Consider the following 24,144-nt stretch of genomic DNA (forward strand, 5'->3'; position numbering starts at 1 on the left):
GTTTTAATACATCAGATAGTCCAACCACCCATTAGTTGCTAATGCATGCATTCAGGGTCTTTTCATGAACAAGATGTCTTCTAACTGAATGGTCATTGTGGAAAGGGTCAGCAAAATCGAGGTTGAAATATTGTCTCCTGCCCTCAAAATTCTGTAACCCTGAGAACTTGGTTTCTCCAAGCTAAGAGTTTCCTGTTCTGTAAAATGGAGATGTTCGTATTATCAAAGGGTAATTGGGAGGATTGGAGCAGCCTATTTAAGCTGTAGATATCTCTATCGGAGGTTCTATTTACATGGAACAAAAATCTCTCTCTGTGTAGTTTTCTAACCCATTTGCTGCATGAAACTACATTAGGAAGCTGAAAATAATCTAGAAACTAACTTTCCCACTGAGTTCAATTTGTGATGTTTATACAACAACCTGGGCTTTGACAACTCGATAATAACAATAGTTTATTTTCCCAAAGATAACTAATGAATATCCAGGACATGCCAGGCAAGGCTATGCAGGAATCCCATCAAAATCAGTCATCAGAGGAGTTCCATCTACCTTAGGAATCTCCTGCTTTAGTGTCCCTGTTTGCTTAGATGTAGCCTGGGTGCAGCCCCTGGGAAGTGTGGACTCTAAATCCAGCAATGGACTTCCGAGCTCAGCAGCTTGGGCGCTTGGTCAATTATACTTCCTCTCGTCAGAGATCTTCAAGGCACATTCTTAAGAGCACCACACCCTATTTATCCACTCGAATCATATGTAAAAATAGTATTGCTAAAGGCTCTGGTGTACAATTTGCTTCATCGAATAAAACATAAATGTCAATTTGGCTGCAGGGGAAATGGTAGCTAACAGAAGCTGCTACCTTTTGGCTCCGATTCACATTTTCCCATATGAGTCCCCCTCACAGCTACCCCTACCTGCATCATAGAGCTAGATAAACCATTTATGGTGACACATCACCAAGACAAGCTCACTAAGATATGCTTTCAAAATGTGTTTTGGTTTTGTCCCTCTTCATGGTTAATTTTCAGTGTGGTGCTAAGGAAATTATATTTGTTTTTAATACCAATTGATTTTCTCTCATTGAGACTCCCCTTATTTAGAAGGGCAGACAATTTATATTTCCATAACAAAGATATGTAAGTAAGATTAGTGCATTCAATATTTTTGCTAAAGTTCTGCAATCGAAACTATTTGACTTAGTGTTTTTTCAATTTATTTTCATTTTAAGATGGTGTAAGTCCTTTCCTTAGATTCCACCCATAATTTTATTGCACTTGTTTAGAAATTTTAGGTTATAGTACTTATTAAGGCGTGCAGTAGAATTCCTTCAAGTTGGTCATGAAAATGGCTATATACGGTAGTTGTAAATAAATAGCTTTAGAGACTGTGTCTCCTGTGACTTTCAAAGATCACCTTTGGTGGTTGTGTAAACTTAAAACAATGGATTTGTTTTTGGATATCTAAGAGTGTGAGTTGGTGTGGTGCTCTTGCCTGTCATTTAACAGCAAAAGAAATTCTTCAGCTTGCCATAATGCTCTCACATGCTTCAACCTTGGGTCAGTCAGCCACTGATCAGCTGATGTGATTTTACATGTTTGCCTTGATTATTTATAATTCACTTTAAGTTCTCTTGTAGGGTTTGCCATTTGTTTCCAAAACAAACATGTCTTCTGTGTTTGTGGGGAAAGAAAAGAAGGCGATTTAAAGGAAAATACCGGATGGGTTCTCAGTTATTTTTTTGACTTAATTGCTAATGCTAACTGCTATCATAAACTATGGAATTATTAATTAGGTGTTAATGAATATTTCATTCAAGAAATTTTTTCTTAAGCCCTAATGAACACTAAATATTTAAAAACATGGTTGGATGATGCTGTTAAGTTAAAGAGAAGTTTTTTTTTTCTCCTAAGAGAGTAGGATTATCTGCTGTTTTCTCCTGAAAATTTGAGTGTGGATTTACATAGTGTTAAATATTCCTTTTAACTTTACTTTGGTCTCTAAAAACAGTTCCTTAACTTAGGAGGATTTTTTTTTCTATTTTGTCAAATATGTCAATAAAATTACCTATTAAGCTGTTATATAAATTTTTATTTTTATTAGTCTATAGGTAATAACCAACCATGTGTAAATATGAATAATAGAGGAGTGGGCAAAAGTAAGTTTACAGTCATTCATATGGGAAAAGACATGCAGGTTATGATTATTACAATAGCTTTATTAACTCAAAAGAATGTTACAACTGTAACTTACCCTGTATATTTCTTCCTCTACATCATACATATTTAGCTCCTTTAATAAACACCTTTGTAAAAACATGTTTTATTTATTTCTTAATTTAAACTTGTTCATGTTAGAAAAGATCATGAACCCTGACTATTGCATTTTAGTTACAACTAAAGTTCCCAAGTTAATAATTATGAGATGACCATGTACCAGACATAAAACTTTATATACCACAGAGTATTAAAAAAGCAATATTGAAATAGCTGCTGGTTCTTTTTAAAAAGTATGGCCATTTAAATTACAAGATTAAAAATATCATATTTTTATACCTGATAATGAGATAAAATATTGGACATTAACTCAGCTTTCTGGAGGCTGGGAGATGCCTGTATTTTTGCTTCCTCTTTGTGTTGATTTTCCATAATGGAATTTCTCTTAGCTTTTGGACTTTTCTAGAGATATAACCAAAGCTTTTAGTATTGGGTTTATATTAAGGGAATTATAAAGCAAGTTGTTGTTTTTTCAATAATTAAAAGTCTTTGTAAAACATATATATGGTTTAGAAATTATTCAAAAGAGTCATATATACTAACTTTTGCAGAAGGTGAAGGTTACTCAGAAGTTAAAAAGGCATGCCAAAATAAATAAAAAACATTTTATTTCTTTTTAACTACCTTTCATTAAAATATTTATTTAGTAGATATGATTATGTAACTGTAAAATTAGTCCTTATTTTTTACATATCAGTCCATAAATACATGCTTTTTCCCCAGCAAAATATATATAATATATATATATGTGTGTATATATATATATATATATATATATATATACACACACACATATATATGTATATATATATTTATATAAATACTAGTATAAGGAACATTTCCCCCACCCACCCCCAGTAACATGTTTCTTGGTGTTTGAATTTTTTGTTTTGTACACAGAGAATAGGGAATTTCAGAATTTTTACATACATTTTAGCAAACAAGTTTTGATCTATTGGCTTCTTGGTGCAGTAATGCAATGGCAATCCCCACTGGTGCCCCAGGCCCATACTACTACAAGGAAGTGTGAACACTAATTTCTTAGGAGGTGAGGCCAGCCCCACAGGAACTTCTCTTACATCCCTCTGGTCTACAATAATTCATAAATATCTAGATTTTTTTTCCCTCAAGTGAATCATTAGATGTTAAAAATGGAACAACAGAGTCACAAAGGGTCACATGCTTTTCAGCAGAAAGCGTTCTCCGTCACTAGGCGACTACCACAGTGCGGACCTGACTGCCCGAAATTATGCTCAGGCGGTTAGTCAATATTGTCTGCATCTGGTTATGGAAAAGGCTTTCTTTAAAAAAAAAAAAAATCCAAAGTGCATAGTGAGAATAAATCAAAGCTTTTTTTTTTTTTTCAGCATCAGTTTCATCTAAGCATCTTTCGAAGCGAGGACTGCTGAGATGCCTTGCCTTTGTCCTTCCTACCCTCCAAACCTAAAAAAAAATTAAATTAAATTAAAATAATAAAAATGTCAAGCAATTTAGACATTCATCAGCCTGGTAAACAAATTCTGCCAGCAAACAGAGGTCCTACTGTTGTAAAGAAAATTGATAAGACAAAAAGTACATATTGTTAACGTTAAAAAAACATTCAAACCTGTAAAGAATTTTTGTTAGTTTATTTGAGCCAAATTGTCGACAATTGCCAGGAAGCAATATCTTAACAGATTAGGTCAGTGCTCCGGAGAATGGAGAGTTACATCTATATTTATGCATTGCAATCAAAGGAGGGACATAGATGGGTTACATGAAATCCATTGGTGATAGACTAGAGAGGCAGGAGAAAGCAAAGCGGGGGAAACCTCTGGGATTGGATATAGACACATACTTAGGTGGGTGCAGGAACAATTAACATGATAATGAAGGGATTTGTGGTATCTGTCCTGGCACCCAGGCACATTAGGTTGTGCCCTAAGGGGTCCGGAAAAAGGGTAGTTACAAGTTACCTAGACATTTCAAGGGTATGTTATCACAGATGCAAAAAGACAGATAGGCTCAGTTAAGGTAAAGGTTGACCTTGTCGGTGAAGATACCGGCCTAGGATGTAACTACCCTCCATAACTGCTTTTAGATAAAGTTTAATTTCAGACCATCCTTTGTGGTTACTTTAGGTCTCTGAGTTTGCAAGACCTCCATGCAGGCCTTCCCTGAGCTTGTCAGGTCAGCATTTGCCCCCTTTCGTCCACAATATGAGGACCCAACTGCTCTGTTGTTGGGTAATTTATAAGGTTGATCTCTGACTTCATTGATGTAAAATTCAATTGGAAATATTAGGGCAGCCATACAGAAAAGGATCATTCCAGTGAATGCTATCCATCGAGCATATTTTGTAGCTTCTCTTCACCAGTGGTGGCTAGCTTCTCTTCACCAGTGGGAAGCCACCAGCAAACAGTGTGGTTATAAAAAACAGTGCGGTGACCCAGTCCTGGGGAAGCTGAGGTGGGATGCATATATGGTCTCTAGTTCATGGACTGTTTGACACTGTCGCACCAAGGCCCACAGTGAGTGCTCCCTCGGACTCCCCGGTGTTGATCCAGTTGAGGTTGGTGATGCTGGTGATGGCGAAAATATTGGCAGCAAGAAAGAGACATCCTGATATGATGGTTGGTTTATCCATCTCCTTGCCTTACTCCCCCAAACCCCCCATTCCCAGGCAGGCCATGGCCTCCCGCCCCATGAGCCCCCACAGGGGCCGAAGTCCCCGCACCACTTGCGCCCTCTGCCCTCCCCTGAACCAGCCCAAACACAAGCTTTTTAAAAAAATATGTTTTTATCGACTTCAGAGAGAGAGGTAAGGAGAGGGAGAGAGAGATAGAAACATCAATGATGAGAGAGAATCGTGGATTGGCTGCCTCCTGCATGCCCCCTACTGGGGATCAAGCTGGCAACCCAGGCATGTGCCCTAACAGGGAATTGAACCGTGACCTCCTAGTTCATAGGTTGATGCTCAACCACTGAGCAATACCCGCAGGGCAAGGAACAGATTCCTTTTAGGGTCTTTTTTTGTTTTTGTTTAAGAAAAGGTACACATGAAAGGAAATGAGAAAACTTTTGTTGCCCTATTTTTGCACAGCAAAATACTGTAAAATTAAAATTGCATGAAAATGATTGTAAATGAAAATTAAGTCTGATATTCTAATATTCTAGAGTAAAATCAGGGAATTTCTAAACTCACATTTTTTAAAACATATAATTTTATTGATTTCAGAGAGGAAGGGAGAGAGAGAGAGATAGAAGCATCAATGATGAAAGAGAATCATCAATCGGCTGCCTTTTGCACACCCCCCACTGGGGATTGAGCCCACAACCTGGACATGTGCCCTGACTGGGAATCCAACCATGACCTCTTGGTTCATAGGGCGACACTCAACCACTGAGCCACGCCGGCCAGGAAAAACTCACATTTTTAAAATAAGTTTATAGTTAAGATAAAAAGGAAAGAAAAAAAAACCTTTTTTATCTCATCATTCTCAAATATTAGTAACATTTCAGGGCGACACTCAACCACTGAGCCACGCCGGCCAGAAAAAACTCACATTTTAAAAATAAGTTTATAGTTAAGATAAAAAGGAAAGAAAATAAAACTTTTTTATCTCATCATTCTCAAATATTAGTAACATTTTATCTCACATTAGATAAACTATGAAGGTTGTTTCTTAGGCATGGGGTAAAGAATGTGATTACACAGGCAAATGTGGATTGTAGCAAATAATACCAATATATCGTCATCTCTGTAAATGAAATGAGTTCAGAATTGTATATTTCACTGGTAGTCACTAAAGAAAGAAATAAAGTTAATTATAGTAAGATGTTATATCCTTAAACATGTTAACTTAACTACTAGTATATAAAATTAGGTTGTATACATAATACCAGTAATTTTAAAAAAATATTATTTTAAAATTGGTTCTAAATTCTAATTATTACTATAAGGAAGTTCTTGGCATGTGGATTGGCATGTTTTCATGTGCTATTTACTAAATGAGACAGTTCTGTGCACATCGTCTTCTTATTACAGTCTTGGAGTTTACACAGTAAGCAGATTGACTGCCAGTCCAAGTTCCATTCATTTGAGACTACAATGTTAAGGTTCTCTGGTCAAATCAGGTAACATTACAAGTGCCATTTAAATGACATTGCACCCTTAATAAGTACTATCACCTAAAATTTCTAAACAAGTGCAATACAATTATGAGTGGAATCTAAGGAAATGACCTTGCAATTATCTTTGATCATATGTATGGGACCAGGGTAATCACCAGGGACTTGATAAATGAAGGAGAAGTGAGAGCATGAAAAGGACTGAGCCTAACCTTGACGGTTTGAAAATGGAGGAACGCAGTCACAAGCCAAGGAATGCGGGTGACTTTCAGAAGCTGGAAAAGGCAGGAAAAGCCAATTCTCTTCCAAGCCTTTCGCTGATAGCTTGGTTTTAGCCCGGTGAGACTGTTGACCTCCAGAACTGTAAAATAATAAATTTGTGTTGTTTTAAGCCACTCACTTTGTGGTAGTTGTTTATAGTAGCAATAGAAAACTAAAACAGCCTGGCAAATCTGAGAGTAGAGTGGTTGATGCCAAGGTGATATTAGGTCAATCATGGAGCTATTTGCCTCTTTGATTTGTTAATTTTTGTCCGTTCTAAGTGTTTGATTGTTGAGGTTTCTCACAATACATCATATGGTTCCCTTGGATACATGGTTTAACTAAGGGAACTGATTTGTTCCTGCCTGTTCCTTATGAGTTGAGGACGAAGACTATATATCCAGAATATCAACTTCAATCACAGACCTATTGATATGTGTTTAAAAAACAGACACAAATAATCGCATTCTGTGCTTTTAATTAAATGAAACTTGTTTTTCCGCAAATGTATATGGCATCTTAGTGTTGCTCTTTAGTCAATTCCTTCAATTTCTATTTTATAATCCCATTCCTCCCATACTTCACTAATTAGTATGTCCTTTGCCTGGATACCAGTAAACATCACAGAAAGTTAAGAGGGCTTGCTTCAGGGCAGACTTAACTGTGTGGAGATCTTTGTAATTTATTTTACATGGATTGTAGATTTTGTGGGTAGATGTTAATGCTGATTATCAAATGATTAGGCTTTTTTCTTTTAAGTCTGAATGGGTCAGATATATACACTTTTGGCAGAGTATTAAACCTAGGACATTTTAAAATTATATTTTGTTTTCTCCATTCATGTTATGGTCCAGAAAGAATGACTTGAGACTTCCTGTTATGAGCAAATCAGTCACATTTGCTCATGTGTCCATGGAAAATCTGGTTAATAAGTATATTGGTTTCAGATACAGGGAAGCTTACCCTGATCATGGAATTCTAACAATGCTGAACAGCTTTATGATGTTATGGCAGATGCCTTGAATAGGTGTCATGATTTTGTTTCTTACCTATAGAATATGTGAATGGTTGAGGTAGAGTTAAATTATATAATGTATTTCAGTATATGAGAACTCTAATAATACTTTATACCTCTTTTTTTCCTTTAATAATTCTGGCTTGTTAACTGTGCATGAATCTGCCTTCCATCATGGAAGAGTGACTGTATGAGAAAAGAGAACCTGTCTTATTTATCCTGGCATCTCTACTATTCAAAACATAACTTTTATATGCTAGCTACTCACTAAATATTGATTCATTAACATAGGGGGGGGGGATAGATTCAACTACTAATGGAGTTTCTAATTTGAACTCATCTCCAAAACTTAGGCTTTCCTTTTGTATGAGCAGAATCAGCCCTGACAAAATTATTATGTAGTATAGACCCTACTTTGTAGGAGGGCACATATGAAAAAGAAATGTCCGTACTAAGCTTGCTTAGATTTTTTTCTTCCAAAGTCAACAATCAGATGTGGAACAGACTGAAGTGTCATTTTACAGAAGTGTCTCCATTAGGAAATATGAAGTCCGAAGGTGAGACGCCTGAAACTCAGAGGGGTTAGGGAATTTGTTCAAGGTAAGAAGAGTGCAGGTTTGCACACAAGCTTTCTCACACTAGATCAAATGCTTTCTTTTTAATCCTTCAGAATAGGGTGAAGAAGGATAGCAAGGAGTTCTGTTACACCATAGTAGGCATAGCTTGTTCTCCATGGATCAAGGCTAGTGAGGAGACTGGGCCCTGATAAAAGTCCAGAGAAGGCAAAACAGGTCCATGGGTTCTGTCTTCTGCTTAAGTGGACGCCAAGGAAGTCTGTTTACAGAGGAAAGCAGAGAGAAATAAAAAAAAAAATGGAACCACAGGAATTTTATCAAGTCCTAGGGCATGGCTCTGACTCCTATAAACTGCCTTTGCCATGTGATTTTAGATTACTTTATTTTCCCCAGCTTTGTTGAGATACAGTTGACATATGGCATTGTGTAAGTTTAAGGTGTGCACTGAGATGACTTGAAACAAGTGTATATTGTAAAATGTTTACCATGATAAAGTCAATTAACATGTTGGTCACCTTACATAATTGCCATTTTGTTGTTATGGTGAGAACATCAAAGCTCTACTCTCCTAGCAACTTTGAAGTAAACAGTTCAGTGTTAACTGTTGTCACCATGCTGTACACACACACACACACACACACACAAATCCCTGGCACTTATTCATCTTATAATTGGAAGTTAGCACATCTCATTTCTTTCCCCACCCTTCAGCTTTTGGCCACCACTAGTCTACTCTCTGTTTATAGATTTCATATGTAAGTACAGTATTTGCCTTTTTCTGCCTGACTCATTTCCCTCAGCACAATATCCTCAAGGTCTATCCATGCTGTCTCAAAAGGCAGAATTCCTATTTTTTTAATGTCTGAATTACTTACATATAATACAAATGTCTTTATCTTCTGTTATAGATGTACATGTCTTTTTCCATTTATCCATCCATGGACACTTAGGTTGTTTCTATATCTTGCCCATTGTGAATAATGCTGTGATGAACACAGGAGTGCAGTTTAAGATAGTGATTTCATCTTTATCTGTATACCCAGAAGTGGGACTGCTGGATCACACAGTAGTTCTATTTTTAATTTTTAAAAAAAAATGTATTTTATTGATCTTTTTACAGAGAAGAAGGAAGAGGGATAGAGAGTTAGAAACATCGATGAGAGAGGAACATCGATTCAGCTGCCTCTTGCACACCCCCTACTGGGGATGTGCCCGCAACCAAGGTACATGCCCTTGACCGGAATCAAACCTGGGACCCTTCAGTCCACAGGCTGACGCTCTATCCACTGAGCCAAACTGGTTAAGGCAGCTATTTTTAATTTTTGAGGAATCTCCATACTGTGTTCCATAGTGGCTGCACCAATTTGCATTCCCATCAGTAGTGCACCAGGGTTCCCTTTTCCTCACATCCTCGCCACCATTTGTTAGCTCTAGTCGTTTTGACAATAGCCATTCTACTTTTCTTATTTATAGTCCATGGTATCAGCATTTGAAAGTTTTGTGCTTTCATTTAAAATAAAATTTTATTTAAAAATTTTAAAGCTTTAATTTACTTTTACTAAAGATATAATGTTATTTTGAAGTGTGGACGAATCTCATACCTGGTGAGTGACATGCGAATGGGCCAGTGGATGCAGTGTTGCCTTAAACTCCATATACTCGATTTTTTAAATGTCTAATGCCTTTGTAGTGTTTTTAAAACCAGGAGAAATAATGGCTTTTAGCTTACTAATGGCAGTGAAAAGCCAAAGCACATCAAAACACCTATGTTAGTGTTATTGCCTTCAGCAATAGATAGAACTATGAACTTGATCATATTATTTTATTTCATATCCCTTGGTGTGTGTGTGTATGTGTGTGTGTGTGTGTGTGTGCGTGCAATGCACACACTGATGTTTGTGGTGTTTGGGTGTTGGTAAGAGGAGGTGAAGAGTTATTGACCTGTTTTAATAACAAGTGTGTAATGGTCTGAGCTTGTATTAACTGTACAATTTAGTCAAAGATATTGAGGCTTTATGCAAGTAGAGAGATTGGAAGTTGGGATAACAATTGGAAAGCTACCAAACTGATGGAAATTAAGTGGTGCCTGTAGGAAAAAGGAAAGGAAATAGATTTGTTGCCTGATGAAATAGGGTTTTTCCACAGTATTGCAGGGAATGCATTCCCAGGCTACACATGCAGGAGGACTTGAGGTGTAGTGGCAAGATTTATTGGGGTGAAAACAAAAGACTGTTCCCAGGAACCCACGGTCTCATCCACAGGCAGGTGGCTCAGTGCCCTCTTGCTGCAGAAGAAGTCCAGCTTCTGGGCCTGTAGGCTTGCACTTGTCCCCACCAAGCCCAGAAAGAGGCCCCGGACCAAAACCTCAGCACCTGAGGCTCCAGGGGTCCAGCACAGTCTGTTCCTGTCCCGTGTGATCTGCCCTGTACTTTGGGCCCCCAGCAGCTGCTAAAGGGAGAGAGTGCCAAAGCCTCTGGTCTTTGTTAACCTTTGTTTATAGTTACTTAGGCTTGGAGAGGAGTAAACTTTCTTTCAAACTATCCAATCACTTTCCAGGATCTTCCAGGGTTTCGTGCCCTTATCCTATCTGATCTTCTCCCCAGCGTTTCTCAGGCTAGACTCCTCCTCTTTTGGCTTCTACTTTGCATGCCTCGTCGTTTCGCCTCTTCATCTGGATTCTTCTGTGCATGCACATGTTAGAACTTCTCCCTCACTCTTTATTCCTTCCCTCCAACCCCCCGACCCTTGTAATCCTGGCTAATGGGCCAGTTGTTCTCCCCGGGAGATTGGAAAGCTGGTCTTCCCTGCCTGCTTGGGGATTAATGTCTCTTTGGTGGAGGATGTGGCTGTCCCTGGGGTGTCTCTGAAACTGTGGCTTCTAGACTTAATCAGGCTTAGTCCATTTTGCTCCCTTCTCTTTTGTTAATAACTAACTAGAGACCTATGTGGAAGTAGAATCTACTAGAATTGACAACTTTGATTTGATGGTAGAGAGGGAGAGACAGTGTTGCTGACTCTGAGACTTTTGAGCTGAGTCACTGGCCAAATGTTGGTGCATTTATTTAATAGAAAGCCGTGAGACCACAGTGCATGCTGAGGGTGACATCAGCGAGCTAAGTGAAATCACAGGTTCTGGTCTAGAGAAGATTTTTAAAGCACTTTCTTTATGAACATGCTTCCTGTATTAGCTGAACATGGCATGTTATCGGTGGGGTGTTCTCCGTGTCCTCACCTATTGCTGGTTAAAGTGGGCCTCCTGCCATGAGCAAAGCTAGAGAACAAGAGAGAGAAAATTCCTTTGTCTGGAGATTATGTATTCCCCGAGTTTTGCAGGCATTGGGTTCCACACTCTTAGCCAATGATCTTTGTTTCCAGGTTAGACTGATAGGCATGTATTTTTCCTTCATTGCACTTTACTGCACATAGGTGCCCACTTTCCTCTCCCTAGTGATTTGCAAAGAATGGACTAGTGGTTCCCTGGGGAGCATAAATTTGCAGCTTTCTGGTGAAGCTGCCCAGATGGCCACGCTTATAATGTTTGGCCTTCCCTTTGTTCATATTTTATTATTAATATTAATAACTAGCTAATTACCATGGTAACAGTAATATCTCCTATTGACTGGATAACAGTTAAAGAAAAGAAGGGTCTTAAATGTTCTATGTACTCAAATCACTTCTAATAATTCTGTTCTATTAGTAGTGAGCCACTGTCAGCAGCAAAAAGGGGGGAACCTATTAAAATGATAGTAGACGTGTATATTCTGTGTTTAGGACCACCTTGCTCCTATTATATTTCTCTGTGGTCTTAAAGAAATTATTCCACGAAGACAAATTTAATTAAATGCTTTTTTCCCCCTTTTATGCTTATCAAGTTAAAAATTCCTTTTTACATTATAATTCTGAAGGATAATTAAATCAGGGAATAAATTTGGACATTTTTCTCCTGTAGGTGCTGACTTTTAGCTCCATTATAATTCTAGAATTCAGAACGTAATAGGATCACAGTCAATTTTGCTAAATGAATGTTAAAATTATGGTACTTTTTCTCCAGAAAAAAGAATATGGGGATAATTTTTATCCAGATGAGTAAAGGAATCCATTAGAAGGTTTTCATGGTATTTGTGAGGAATCTAATTTTTGTGCCTTCTGACTAGTTTACTGCCTTTCCTCACCCAAAATATATGCCTGAGCTTTCTGCCCTGGGGAATTTCTTGCACTTTTAATTCAGATGAAGAATCTGGGCTTTCCATATAACCTCACTTTTCACTCCTTAGTCATAATGCAAAAAAACATCAAAATCTCACAAGGGAAATGCGCAAATGCTGGATATAATTTGGGAATAATACTACAAACAAATTCATTGCCAAGAACATATTGTCTTGTTTGAAACTCGGAATTAAAAACCTGTTCCAAGAGCACACTTGCTCTTCATCATGGTCTCCCCCCGAGATTGTATTTCCTCTCTGTCCTGAACCTACATTATTGAAGAATTTTGGAAACTGGAATTAAAAAATAAAAGCTCACTTTAGCGTACTTTTGGAATTACTCTTGAGAGTTTGTAACCTTGGCAAAGGTTAGTCACCTTCAGCTATTCTCTCCCCAGGGCTCCTGGTGCAGTTGCCTTTTCCTTTTTCAAAGGTTTATGTAGCAAATACCACAGTCTGCATTTACCTCTCACCCCGCAGAACTCGGTGATTTAACTCAGCCTGATTTTCTGTAGTTTAACTCAGATGTACGTCTTGTAAACAAAATGAGTAAAATTGTTGAAGTTTTACTGTGATTACATAGGTGTTAAAAGTTGCATATTAAAGTCACTTAGTGATACTTGTTATTTTTTTTTCTACTTCAGCAAACACTAACTTTACATTAGGAAATTTTGAATTTTTGGTAGATTTGATAAAAACAAATACTTAAGTTGTTAATAATTTAGTAGGAGAAATAACTTATGTGAAGAAAAATGAATTCTACATGTGAAAAAAACACAAATATATAATTACAGCTCTTTAAACTTTTCTAACAGGCTCTATAAAGTTAACAGACCCCAGTTTCTATCACTTAGATAGTAATTTTTTAAGGATTTATTATTGTAAGTTATGCAAAATCATACAAAAGAAAAACAAAATATATATAAAAATTCTAATATATAAAAATTAGCGTAGGAGGACACATTTGAAAAAGAAATGTTGTCAAGTTACTTCCTTGATAGTATAATGTTACATATCAAACTGAGATATATCTTTGCAATTCTTTTTTAACTATAGAAGTTTTTATAATAATACTAAGTAATAAATGTAATTATATATAAGGCCTTTTTAAATTTAGCATTCTTGTTATTAATAACATGTTTACTTCATAAAGTTAATAATCATTTGTTTGCATGAAATTGAGTCTTATTGTTCATATTTGTGTTATATAAAAGTAGTTGATAAAGCAAACAACCTTATTGAAATTTTATTCCTTCACCTTTTAAAAAATATATATTTTTATTGATTTCAGAGGAAGGAAAAGGGAGAGGGAGACAGAAACATCAATTATGGGAGAGAATCATTGATCAGTTGGGTTACCTCCTGCATGCCCCACACTGAGGATGGAGCCTGCAACCCAGGCATGTGCCCTGACCGGAATCGAACCGCTACTCCCTGGTTCATAGGTCAACGCTCAACCACTGAGCCATGTCGGCCAGGCATCCTTCACCTTTTTTGAAAAAGAAAGTCCTTTGAGGGGTCTCTGTAGAGTACAAAATGAAGTTATATTTAATTGATAAATCACCTATATTATTACTTCAGGTAACTTTACCCTAAATAAATGGATTGAACACTTACTAGCTATTAAGTACTTTGCTGTGTTAGGGACAAAGGTATTTGAAGAGTTCTCAGTAAAGATATCTGTTTTTTATTGTCAGATGTACTACATAATTGTGCTATTCATAGTACAATTTGTTCAGTGTATTACAATCTTAGTGTGTGTTTAATTTTGAACTGCACAAAATTTCCTGATGCTTTTATTTTATTTTTTGAACTAATGTGTTTAATGGAAGAGGCAGAAAAATACCAGATCTTATTTTGTAAAAGTACTTGCTTTATTTGGTTAAATTATAGGAAATGTCCAGAGATTGTTTATTTTATTATTATGACCGTTATATACATTTAGAAATGCAGCCTACTAAAATCGCTGGGAAACACATTTTACAACAGGCTATTGTTAGTGCATAGATCCAAATAAAGGCATCTTTCACATGGAAAACCAAATCCCCAGCACCCACTGACCATGGAAAGGTTGGACTGCTGTTCAATGGAGAGGAAAATGGACGTTGGATCCAGACAAACTAGAAATAGAATCCAGACCCCAGTGCTTATTAGCTATATGACTCTATATAAGTAACCAAAACTCTGAACTTCACTATTTTCATACCCATATGATATATGTGCTTATCTTATATGGTTTAGAAAATGATCATAGTTGTAAATTGTTTGGTAAAATACCTACCTAAAATATGAGACACACCCAATAAACAATTGCTCTTGCCTGGCCAGTGTGGCTCAGTGGTTGAGCATCGACCTATGAACCAGGAGGTCCACAGTTGGATTCTGGTCAGGGCACATGCCCAGGTTGGGGGGCTCAATCCTCAGTGGGGGATGTGCAGGAGGCAGCCAATCAATGAGTCTCTCTCATTATTGATGTTCCTCTCTCTCCCCCTCTCCCTTCCTCTCTGAAATCAATAAAAATATATTTAGAAACAAACAAACAAAACAATAGCTCTTTATTTCTCCAAAGGTTATTGTAATTTCTTCAAAAACAAAGAAGGCAACACTGACCCATCAGATTCACCATCACTGTTAGGGAGGACTTTTGTGACAGAAGGCATGCATTTACAGAATGACTGGCGGAGTAATGAGTATAATGTAGGCAACACAATGAAACTAACTGGCTCTCAAGGGATTCAGCACATGACCTTGGCTTCTTTATTATTGTCCATAACTTTACGGAGTTATCTAGTCTCAGACTCGGTGAAGATTCCCTGGAACATTACGTATACAGTACTTTCACAATGTGTTTTGTGCATCATTTACATCAGCTGAAAATGTGGATGTATCAACATCAGAGAATCCAAAGATTAAATTGAACAGTTCCAGTGGCCAGACTTGGTCACCTTCTTTGACCTAGGATATAATTTAAGCCAAGTTAACTTTAACTGTGAAAAGTATGAACTAACTCTGAGTGTCAAAACAAGTTCTTCAAGAAGAGAGAGAGTTACCTTTCCCCTATTTGAGAGAAGACAGAGGGAAGGGCAAAGCAGAGTCTCTTGAGATTGTGTGCAAGGTTGCCTCTGGCTAAAAGTTAATGATCAGTTGCCTCTGAGCCCCGAGAAAAGTGTCAAACTCATGTTCTGTCTCTATTCAGGTAACTTTTAAATTATACAAATTGTGACATGTTAAACTATTCTGTAGATTATAGACATGTGTTGTTTTTTTTTCCAATCCATTTAATATAAAATGATTTCATGTTCTGAGCTTAATGAAAGAACAGAGGAAAACTGTTTACTAGTATAATGTTGGCTGATAGAAAAAGATTGTGTTCTTGAGTTGTATGAAGTTGAAGCTAATGAAGGATCCTATACTTGTATTAGGAAAATAGAATTTTTAAATGTTTTTATGAAACCATTGTCATCCTTAAACTTCTTTGCTGACAGATGATTAATCATAATTACTTAAAAATAATACAGTACATTATATAGTCTTCCAAGTTTTCATTAGTCAGGAAATTTTTAAAGTTTGCCGAACATTGAAATTTTGAAAACAACACTGAATCTTTAACCACTAAAATTTCACTTTTATTGATATGTAAATATCAAAAGTAATCTTATTTTTCTTCTTCAAAGTCATAATGATTTATAAATATCTATGTGCACTTTGCTGAACAAATTGTAAAAATAAATTAGGCTTAATTATGGGGCTTAGGCAATAAGTTTCCAAAACATTTGTGATTGTATTATGGCAAAATATGAAGTTATTATATAGTTGTAATTCAGGTGATGCCATCTGTATAATTTAGATGTAATTAAAAGACATTGCTTACTAAATTTTACAGTTTTTAAGGCTAGTTTCTAACAATGAAAGTATCTGCTCTGTACCTTTACAGATTAATCATATTCTTAACTGAATTCTCAACATAAAGAGGTACATTGCTTAAACCAATGAAGCAACAAATTAGATGGATTTATATAGAGAGTTTCTTCTATTCTTTCTAAAGTGTTTGGACATTGTTATCTTTATTTAACAAGTATTCCAGGGCAAGAAAACTTATTTTGGTTGTATTCAGACTCAAGTGATAAAGACAAGCAAGCATCAAAAGCTAAACATTATTATGGTGCTACATATGCAATTTTCCATTTATATTTCTCTTGAACAGAAATGAAATGTCAGGCAATGATTGATGATTATACAATGGAAATGTGGAGTTAGTAGGCACACTGAAGAACAAATATTTAACAGTTGACAAAAATAGAGTTAATGGTTTATTGGTCAATGAGTCTGCTGTTTTTGAAAGGGGAATCATATTTTATTCCTTAATACATTTCTATTTGGAGGTATAGCTAAATAGCACTGTTATTTAAGGTATGGTTGTGGAATGATATTTTCCAGATTCACCCTTGGCATTCCTAAAATTTGTGTATCAATTTATTATAATTTATATAATCCAGTCCATGGGTCTGTTTATGTATTTCCTTATGTATATTTATGTTCTCAAGGTTAGAGAAAAGAGTACTGCCAGTTCTTTTATTTTAACTTTACTTTTATTGTTGACATTGTTACAATGTCCTCATCCCAACCCCTCTTTGCTCACATCTACCCAACCCCTGTCACCCCTTCCCTCTGGCCATCACCACACTGTTGTCTGTGTCTATGTATTATGCATATATGTTCTTTGACTAATCCCTTCACCTTCTTTCATCCAGTCTCCCCTTCCCTTTCCCCTCTGACCTCTGTCAGTCTGTTCCACATGTCTATGCCTCTGGTTCTATTTTGTGAGTCTTTCTCTGATTTGCTTATTTCACTTAACATAATAAGCCATGCTGACAGGTTCATAATATGTAAGTTAAATGTTCAGGTGGCTAAAGTTTCACTAATTTAGAAAATTTAAAATATGGGTAAAATAAAAATATATCGAGAAATATGAAGCATCTTCATTTAAAGTGTGAAGCAATCTAAGTATAAAACAAGTATTTGACTTAAGATAATTAAAAACTAAGTTGGAAATTTTAACAATTAAGACTTTCTTTAAGTTGAGTATGTATAGATTTCTTATCTTTTTTTAAGTAGACTCTTCAATTTGTCTTGATTATTAGATAGTTGTATTCAGAATCTGGCTTGTACATATTTAATATATAGGAGCTATTGGCTGTGTCCAGTGGATATTCATCTACTTCTCACTTTTTTATTGAGAATATGCAAATCAGGTTACCATCAAAAAGTTTGTCTCTGCTCATTTAGCCCATTATCCAATGTTTTCCATGAATTGTTAAAAAGTTCACCGAGACCCTTTGGCAGTTACCCACAGATATTAAAGACACACACACACACACACACACACACACACACACACACACTCCATCTAAAAATGAGAGAGATAGAGAGTGTCTATGTTTTCAAATGTTGTAAAAGGAGTAGGTGTTGGGAAACTTACCTCAAAATGCCACCATTACAGTTAGCTTGCTTTGCAAATCCTAGGTAAATCACATACCCTTGTAAGAACCTCTTGTCAGGTGGGCTATAAGTGGGGTTATAACAGTAATAGTAGTGTTTCCTTCACTTGTTTAATATGAGAACCATGTGAATTCATATAAAACTACCTTGTAAACTATAAAAATTACAGAGCACTTCCTGGGGCTGCCATAACAAAGAACTACAAATGAGGTGGCTTAAAACAACAGAAATGTATTATCTCTTAGTTCTAGAGGCTAGAAGTTTGAAATCAAAGTGTCAGCTAGGCTGGCTTTCTTGGAAACTTCTAGGGAGAGGATCCTTCCTTTCCTTTTCTACCTTCTGGTAGCCCCAGGCTGTAGCAGCATCACTCCAATCTATGCCTCTGTCTCCATGTGGAATTCCCCCATGTTTCTCTGTCTTCACATGGCCATCTTCTTATAAACACACCTGTCATATTGGCTGAGGAGTCCACTCTACTCAGTATGACCTTACCTTGACTTATTATATTACCTATTTTCAAATAAGGTCACATCCAGAGGTATTGGGATTAGGATTTAAACATATTTTAATTGAGGGACACAATTCAACCCATAACAGTCTTCCTTCTGACCCACGCCAAACTCAGGTCCTTCCCATGTAAAAATATGTTCACCTAATTCCAATATCCCCCAAATCTTAACCATTTCAGCATCAACTTCTAGCTAAATTAGTATGGATGAGACTGGGGTTTGGCCCTTCCAGGGGCAAAATTCCTCTCCATCTGTGGACTTGTGAAGTCTAATAAACAAGTATCTGCTTTCATGATACAACAATGGGACAGATGAAATAGACATTCTCTACAAAAAGTAGAAATTGGAACTTCAGTCCCTTCTATTAGGCAGAACATGAACTTCTGCCTCCTTGCCTGCTTCCTGTTCCAGATTCCAGCAGACTCATTGTTTCACCATATTTGGGTCAATGGAGATATTTGTTGTTATTGCTTTTATTATTATTTTTTTGGTTAGTTATTTAATTTGGTTTTTTGCTTTTCAGATTTTATTTTTCATCACTGTGTGCTTGCACCAGAGCAGTTATATCCAAATGCAAATTTACAGAAATATCTTGATCTGCTCACTGACTTTTGACTAAAGTTGGATGGCAAATAATCAAAACTGAAGTGGCTGGCAGTTCTGTATTGTCTGTTGCAATAAGATAGATCTGCTTTGTATTCTAATTGGGTGGGTTGCAAAAGTGGCATTATTGAATGCTTACCTAGATGGAAGGCTGTGCCAGCTCTGTACCAATATTGTTCTGCAAGAGTACTTTATAGTATGAGGATTTTAATTCAGATTCAGTTTTAGATCTAGTCAAGTATTTGAACCAAAGCTTTAACAAAGCCATGGAATTCTGCGCTATAAAGTATAAAAGATTTGATTATGACGGGATATTTTGTTGGCAGGAAGTTTCCATTTCTATCACTTCTATTATAAAATAACTTACAAGGCTCTTATAAAATTTAGAATTTTGAGCAGTATAATATGCATGTCAGGATTATTTTGCTACATAATATTTCACCTAGACTGAAGCTAATCTATTGGATAGAATTTTTAGCATTTTATATCTGGTGTAAAATATCTACTAAAAATGATGAGTTAGTTTTGGCATAATTAACAGTGAGCTGTTCTTTCAGACAGTAATTGGCCAATAGATTCAGTTGTTACTTGAGGCTAGATATGAAATATACTAGAATGACCATGTTGTCAACATAGACAGAATAAGTACTGATGATGAGAATCTCATGAGGTTGAACAAAATTAAACCTAACTCAGCAAGGTGAGTTAATTAGAGACTAGACAAGTTGGCAGGGAAAATAGGCTTCTTTGTCCATTGGTAGTCCTAAGTATATTTAATTTTTTAGCAATAACATATTTTATATTAACATTTCATTAATATATTTTCTTTTTACTGTAGGTTGAAATCATAAAAATAGTAAATAACTATTTCATGTAACCTAGGAGGGGATAGGCAACAATGAAAAAACTTTATATTTCTTACCCATAATACTGAATTTAATATTAGAAACATTTTATAAAGATGAAACTATGAGTTTCATTTTGTTTCTCAGTTCTTCCAAGTGACTTTAGTCTCTATAGGACTTTCCTGTGATATTTTCAGGGGCATCATTGGTTGTCTAACAGAAAGAGGGAATCAACTTTATTTGTTAGTTCTCCAAGTAGCTCAGCATCTCTTTACCAGGAACCTTTGCAAAATATATTGTCTCCCCCCAACTCCCCACTTGATTCAATCATGCACATTATTCAAAACATAACCAAAATGTATTTATGATTTTTTCTGGTTGGTTTAATTATACTTATACATCCTAATACAATAGTTATCAACCGAGACCAGTTTTTCTCATCAAGAGTTTGGTGAGAAAATTATACCTTCAGGCCATAAGTCTTAGAATGGATTAGATTAACTTATCTCCTGTGCATTGAGTTGCCTAATATCTGTACAACACCATTGGGAGAACTGAGAATAATCATTCAAATCATTTTTTGTGTTTGATGGTTCAAATAATTCCATGCATTCTCCTGTGTTTCTCTGTCTTCACATGGCCATCTTCTTATAAAGACAGTATTATAATCTTTCTCTCCACCCCAGCCCTGGATTTGTTGTTGTTTCTCAAAGAATTTTATACTCTGTGAAGTCATAGATTGTATCTTGTTCCATCATTATACTCCTAATCTAGCACACTGAACTCCTTCCATGTAGTTGTGTGAGAAATATTTGTGAAATAACTGATACAACGAAGGAAGCTTCTTCTGGCAGAACTTTGATGGTAATTCATATCACAATATCCAACATGCGAGTCTAGGTAACATAAAAACTAGTGTTAATATTTGAAAGATCCAATCAGGTGGGGAGAGTGGGGCTAATCTGTAGTTATAATTGTCTGAGAGAGTGATAGCCCTGATCTTTGGCTCTCAGGTCATTCTCTTCATAACAGAGCTGGCCTAGGTCAGCAAGGATGAAGATGGGACAAGGCATGTGCCGCTCATTATGCAGCCGGCTGGCTTGGATTCCAAGTGTATAGGGTAGTAATGACAAGGGTCCCAAGAATAGAAAGAGAGGAGGGGCTCAGATGTACAAATGGTTTTCAAGGATCTACTTGCTGTTGCATTGGCCACAGGGTATGGACTGATTGTTTATGACCTACCCCAAATTGTGTGTTGAAGTCCTAAGCCTCAATGTAGTGGTATTTGGAGATGGAGCCTTTGAGAGGTAATTAGATTATGAGGGTAAGGACTTGGTCTGATGGAATTATTGGCCTTATAAGAAGAGACACTAGGGAGCTTGATTTCTCTCTGCATACATGCACCAAGGAAAGGCCTTGGGAACACTCAGTGAGATGGTGGCTTTCTGCAAGCCAAGAAGAAGATTCTTACTAGATCCCAACCATGCTGGTACCCTGATCTTGGACTTCCAACCTCTAGATGTACCTGAAAATATATTTTACTGTTGTTTAAGTCACCCAGTCTATAGTATTTTGTTATAGCAGCCCACAGAGACTAATGCACATAGCAAGTCACATGGCCACGCCCATAGTAAAAGTGAAAGGGAACTATTTAAAGAGGTGAATACAGGGAGGGGAATAATTTGTGGCCAATTTCCCAACCTACCATAATTGTGTTATTATATAGTCCTTGAATAAGTATGATGCATGACTTAATAAAAAATATGTAGTTATAAATTAATGAACTAGTTTCTTTCAGTATAAAACATCAAAAAGGAAAGCTAACCCTTTAGAATAAATGACCTGGAGTCAGATATTTTGATATTACTCAGTGCTTACACATCATGCACTTAATTATTAAGTGTACTTCAGGACTATTATATGTTTTACTAGTTTTGCAGATGATCTCATATTTCCCAGTGGATATATTCATGAGACCAAATGACAATGCAGCAATGCAGGCTAAATATTAATTAAACCTACCTTCATGAAACCTGTTCAAAACTTAAAATCTCTATTATTTCATTGTCAATCGACCTTCAGGCAAATTTTCAAGAAATTTATGAGGGTGCCATCATGAATATGTGTTCCCAAGTGTCTCTTGGATAAAATATGACTCACGTCGTTCTTGTTCTTAAAATGATTAAGCCTCAAACCTGAACTTGACAGCAGAGTCATTGTACAGATTGATGTTCTCAATGACTCACATTTGACAGATTTTGCTTCTGATTTATTATGCTTCTAGGTATAAACAATTTACCTCACTTTTTAGTATTTTTACTATGCTCTTTTACTAATTGGATGAAGAAAATTAATTTCTTTTATACTGATTTCATGTGCATTTAGAATAAACTAATTTTAAATTACTTTTACTTTATTAAAACATATCATTTTAATGTGTTTTTATTATGCTGACATCATTTTGCTCTTTTTTATGTAAAGTAGCTTCTGATTTTTAAAAAATTTGTGCTTAACAGAACACTAATACATAAATATATATGTATATTTACTAGTTATTGTTTTTTTATTACCATGATCTAGTCAAGCACAGCAAATGTACTTGAAAAACAATAAAAGATAATTAGGTACAGCCCCCACTAAATGAGCTTGTAATTTCTCAAAAATAAAAAAAAACTAAGAAATCCACTTTTCTCTTACTCCTCAGGAGAACTTGAATAATTATAATGTTTTAAAATATTTTTTAAAGAATTAAAGTACATCACATTAAAAAATAAAACAAAATGCAATAAATGGAGTCAGGGACAATAATATAAAATTCCTTCCTACAGTATTTTCTTCTATTAAGTAGATAAGAGGAAATTACTATTTATTATATACTTTACCAAAATAGATTTGATAAATACAACCAATTTTAAGTAACATTTGCATAAGTTAGAAAGAAGATTCATATAATGCATATTCTGGAGCCTACCATTCAACTGAAGAATTCACTAGAAACATCACTTAAAATGATTTTATTCCTCTTCTTTTTCATTCTCAACCTACTCCCCAAAAAGGTAACCATTTTTTAAAATTTAGTATTAATTCATTGCTTTGTGTGGGTATGGGGGTATCTTTGTTTCCCAGTTTTATTGAGATATAACATTTTGTAAATTTATGATTTAAAACATGATTTCATACATATATGAAATGATTGCCCCAATAAGAGTAGTTAACACCTTCATCACCTCATATAATTATGAATTTTTTGGTGGTGAGGACAATTAAGATCTACTCTCTTAGAAACTTTAAGTATATAATAAAGTTTGGTTAACTATAGTAACCATGCTATATATTAGATCCCCAGAATGTATTTATCTTATTACTCAATATGAATACCCTTTATTCAACATCTCTCAAATCCCCCATCCCACAACCCCTGGCAAACACAACTCTACTCTTTGTTTCTACGAGTTTGATGTTTTTTAAATTCCACATGTAAGTGGAAGAGATAGGGAAAGACAGAGAGAAGCGTCGATGTGAGAGAAACACATCGATTGGTTGCCTCCTCCAAGTGCCCCAACCAGGGCAGGGCCAAGGAGGAGCCTGCAACCAAGATATGTGCCCATGATTGGAATCAAATCTGGGACCCTTTGGTCTGCAGGCCGACACTCTATCTGATGAGACAAACTAGCTAGAGTATAATCATTATTTTTAATAATAAATCTTCCCTCCTACTCTGTGAGGGCTTATCTAGATTACTATAATGCATTTCACTATTTTGCTGATATATCCTCTATCTCCCTTCAATCATTTTCTTAACCCTATCTTTAGGATTATTTTCTAAAATGCAGACTAACCAAATAATTCTCTTGCTCAAAAAGCAGAATAAAAATTAAATAAAAACAATAATTCTCTAATATGTCTCCAACTAAATATTTCTTGGAATCACATGAGATCAGAGAGAGAAAGAGATCAAATGGCTTTTTCCATTACTGTTTCTCACCATTGCTAATGCCATCAGTGGAAACAACAACAACATTGCCTATGTAAATAAAAGTTCATGTCTCTTTTTTTTTAATTTACTTATTTATTTTTTTAATTCTTTATTAGTTAAGGTATTACAAATGTGTCCTTATCCCCCCCATTAACCCCCTCCCCAACTCATGTTCTCATCCCCCTGTTGTCCATGTCCATTGGCTTGGCTTATATGCATGCATACAAGTCCTTTGGTTGATCTCTTCCCCTTACCCCCTCCCTCCCCTACTTTCC

General features: G+C 35.9%; 1 protein-coding gene and 1 pseudogene across 5 annotated transcripts in view; one reads left to right on the plus strand and one right to left on the minus strand.

Moving 5' to 3' along the window:
- Positions 1–24,144, plus strand: part of SLC16A7 (solute carrier family 16 (monocarboxylate transporter), member 7) — a 151,629-nt gene that overhangs the window by 49,995 nt on the left and 77,490 nt on the right. The window lies entirely within an intron of this gene.
- LOC102241593 lies at positions 3,642–4,987 on the minus strand (annotated as a pseudogene).

This window comes from Myotis brandtii, unplaced genomic scaffold (genome assembly GCF_000412655.1).
Source record: "Myotis brandtii unplaced genomic scaffold, ASM41265v1 scaffold581, whole genome shotgun sequence".
Taxonomy (NCBI): Eukaryota; Metazoa; Chordata; class Mammalia; order Chiroptera; family Vespertilionidae; genus Myotis; species Myotis brandtii.